Consider the following 4191-nt stretch of genomic DNA (forward strand, 5'->3'; position numbering starts at 1 on the left):
TTTCCTCTAAGAGTTTTATAGAGTCTGGCCTTACATTTAGGTCTTTAATCCATTTTGAGTTTAGTTTTGTGTATGGTGTTAGGAAGTGTTCTAATTACTTTCTTTTACATGTAGCTGTCCAGTTTTTCCAGCACCACTTATTGAAGAGGCTATATTTACTCCATTTTATATTCTGGTCTCCTTTTTCATAGATTATGTGACCATAGGTGTCTTGTGACCAAGAAAATGAGTCTGAAAGGTGAGGATTTCAAACAGTAGATTTCTTCCTCCTTCAAACTGCTGACCCTAGGATGGTAGGCATCGCACCTTCTGCCTCCTGCTCAGCCTCTGTTCCTGGAGGTGAGCACCTCCGGGTCTTTCACTTGGAGAAGCTGCTGGTCAGGCCCATCTCCTCCACCTGCAGTAGTGCTTCAGTGGGAATCAGATTGGATGGCGTGTCCAGGTTCTGGAGGGACAGAAACTCTGACGTATCCATGGCACGTAACGTTTCTGTCTGAGGGTCTGAAGGAGTCACTGCTTGTCTGCTTTGCTCATAGGAAAAGGATGTGGTGGAGGAGTACGACAGAGGGATCGGGGGTGGGGAAAAAGTCTGCGGTGGTAACTTCAGGCTGGGCTCATCAGGAGGCTGGGTGCTCAGCGCTGGAGCAGGAGGGGAAGGACAGCCCTTCCTCCTGCTGGCTGCCTGCGCCTTGGCGGAGTCCCGGCACGCACGCTGACACTGACAGGCCTCCTCTTGTTTGATGATGATCACAGGGACGCTGAGGCCAATCTGCTGTACAGCGCTCCCTGTGCTACTGGCTACTGGTACTGTAGTGGTAAAAAACACCTCTCAACTTTAGATGTTTGCTGAATTTGTTCTTGGGTGTGTGGTGAGCTGGTGGCACCATTCGGTATCCACTGTAAGTTCTGTTCTCCCGTGACGAGGCTGGGCTGCAGGAGAGCCGTGCTCAGAGTCGGGGTGATGGTTATAGTGGGATTACTAGTTAGGAGGAGTTGGCATCCACGGGCAGAGTCTGGACGATGGCCAGCAGGGGCTCAGTAGTACTCTGTGGTTGAGGCGGTGCTGCCATGGCTGACGCCACTGCCGCTGCTGACGCCAAAGCCCCAGCGACAACAGAAAGTCACGGCACAATGGGCTGCGGTGCCTGAGGGTGCGGAAGAAACTCTTGATGATTAGCAGCAAACTGTGTGCTGTGGGGAACAGGCACTTCTGGAGGTTGTAAGAGAGCAGGTGGGTTGCCAAATGCAGCTTGCTGGGAGCCAGTTCCTAGGGAGGGAGCAGGCAGAGGAGTAGACGGTGCTGAGGCTGGTAGTAGAGACCGGGGTGGCTCAGAGATGCCAGGCTGTCTGTTGAGGATCTTCCTGGATTGCTGGGTCAGCTGACTTCCCGGAACATTGGTTCAAAAATGATGGCTGGTGAAAGTGTGCTGAAAGTGAGCATTCTGGCCTGTATTGGAATGTTCTTGAAATTCGGAATCTGTGGACAGAAGGCTTAAATTCCTCAGAGTGAGTGATTTGTATCCTCGGATCCATTGTGATTTAGAAGTGCACTGTATGAATTTCCTTTGTTATCGCGGCCTTTCATGTGACTTTTGAGACTGCATTGAGTGCTGAAAGTTTTCTCACAGCCATTACTGGGGCAGACAAAGGGTCTTTCACCAGTATGTGTACGGACGTGAGTTTTGAGGTGGTGGCTTGCTGCAAATGCTTTTCCACAGCCATCATGATCACACCGAAATGGTTTTTCTCCTATCTGGGTTCGAATGTGCTTCCTCAGATCACTGAGCGTGGTGAAGTACTTGCTGCAGCCTTCAGATTCACAGTTAAACGTCTTCCCTGTGTGAAGCCTCTGATGTGTTTTCAGCCTGTACAGCGTGTTGAACACCTTCTCACAGCCCTACACTTCGCACTCAAACGGCTTCTCCTTTGTGTGCACCGCACGTGGATCCTGAGGCTGTAGGAGGTGAGGAAGGCCTTGCTGCAGCACTGCTGATTACTGACAAAGGTGTACTCTCCCCGGTGGGTCTTCTGGTGGGTGCTCAGGTTGCCTGCTGTGCTGTAGGTGCGGGGACAGCCCTCAAAGGTGCACTGGTACCGCTTTACTTCGTTATGTTTCGTTTCTGGACATTCCGACTGCAGTTGTGATGGTTGCACCTTCAATATTTCTTGGCACAAGCGTGGAACCAGGGTTTATTGTTAAATGAATCTGAGCTGGTGAGATAATGTGTTGCACATAACCCTGGGACATTGCTTCATGATCTATTAGATGAAAGCCCTCTTCACCCCCTACTAGAAACGGCAAGTGTTCTCCGTACTGTCCATCGTCATCTTCGTCTTTCAAAGTGCCAGGATCCTGCTCGATAAGAACAGTTGTCCTATCATAAACAGTTCCAGATGAGGAAGGCACCAGCCGTTCTTATACACAAACCTGAGCATCTTGTCATCAGGGGTCAGCTCATCTTCCTCTACCTCAAAGTAGCTGATGCTGTCGTCTGGACTGTGTTCCCCCATGGTTCAGTCGTGCTCAGCCCAATTGTGAGAAATGGAAAGGTAGTGACCTGTCTCCGCGGCTCCCGGCAATGGTGGCGACGGCAGCAGCTTCTCCCCTTCCCAGCGGCACCAAAACTTTCTTTTTTAAGTGAATTTTATTTCAAATGGCTTACATTACTTACCATACAGTAGATAGGCAATTAGTCCAAAGGAATCTCTTTTCTAATTTCATTTCCTTCAAGAGGACTTTTCTCCACCATTTCACCTTCTTGACTTTCCTGTCCTTGTATTGATGGGGTAGTATATTTCCATTACCTTTGCAATCTTTTTTCATTCCCCTTACAACTGAATTTAATTTAGTCTGCCATTCTAGACATGAAGTGTTGATCCAACTGAGTTATTTAAACTCAGAAAGGTACAGGATTTTTATTACTCCAATTCAAGTTTTATATGTGACAAGTTTGTCAAAGATGGAAGCCCAAGATTATTTTTAAAAGAGGAAATGATTCTCTTGTGTTTGTGACTTTGGATAATGCATATAGCAGAACTGAAAACCATACTTACCCCTGATGCCTATGATCTCCCAGACCATCTAGCACCTGTTAATCTATTGAAATTTACCATACACTTTTCCTTTCATCTTAACCTTACATTAAATATTTCCTGCAATGTAGATATCTGAACCACATAAAAACAAATAGTTTATTAAAAATTACATGGTATATAGGTTATTTTAGCACAGAGAGCACATTTTTTACCACCACATCTGTTACTAACATGATTCACTATCTAAGCAATGTGTGTATCTCTATGGTAAGGATGTGAGAATATGATTACAACCAAGCAATATAGGAGGTTATTTTCCTTATGTCATATGAGAAATTATAGGAGTCTAGACTAAATAAGGGGCAGAGGAAATGTATAAAACACACATGATTAAAGAGACCAAAGCTGTAGAGATCAACAAGATTTGATGACCTATTAGAAGGGGCAAAGTAGAGGATAGTGCTCTTAAGGAAATAAATACAAATTTGCCTTCGGTGACTAAATCTAGTCATGATGTCACTTTAAAAACTAAACACGTTGAAGGGGCTAGATTTGTTATTGTATTCTGTTGGATTGATTGATTTAATTATTTCCATTTTGCATATATGAAACACGAAAGGAGATATCTGGTAGGCTGTTGGAGATATAGATCTGGATTACAAAAGAGATAGGACTACTATTCATTAGCAAACACGTAGTAGTCGAAGAGTGGATAGGGTTGTTTGGGAAGCTGTGGATGCAAAAGAGCAGAGGGCTTAGGACACAAGTTCAAAAAAATAACCCAGAAACTAAACAATAACTAGAAAAGTTAAGAAAGTAAGGAAAATGGTGCCACAAAATCTGATGGAAGGGGAAAATAAAATAAGGTCTAGAAAAGAGAAACTGAATGGATTGAAGATTTAGTTAATAAGACCTCTATGTGTAAACTGACAGAAGTATGATGACTTAACCTGCCTGAGGAAGTGGGCATGAATTGGGGTTCCTTATAAGGGTCACACGTTACTTGTAAACATGTATAATCTACCTGGACAGTGTTTTCAATCTATGGAGATGATAACCAGAAGTGAATGTATTATATATTATAAGAAAAGTGTTTAAGATTATATATATGTGTATGTTATACATAATAACATACTATATATAACTATATATATA

At 44.3% G+C, this 4191-nt stretch overlaps 1 pseudogene; it reads right to left on the reverse strand.

Annotated features, from left to right (window-relative positions):
* Positions 1-358: 358 nt before the first annotated feature.
* Positions 359-2511, reverse strand: LOC132531764 (metal regulatory transcription factor 1-like; annotated as a pseudogene).
* Between the last annotated feature and the right edge of the window lie 1680 nt (positions 2512-4191).

Source organism: Lagenorhynchus albirostris, chromosome 13 (assembly GCF_949774975.1).
Source record: "Lagenorhynchus albirostris chromosome 13, mLagAlb1.1, whole genome shotgun sequence".
In the NCBI taxonomy this organism is placed as follows: domain Eukaryota; kingdom Metazoa; phylum Chordata; class Mammalia; order Artiodactyla; family Delphinidae; genus Lagenorhynchus; species Lagenorhynchus albirostris.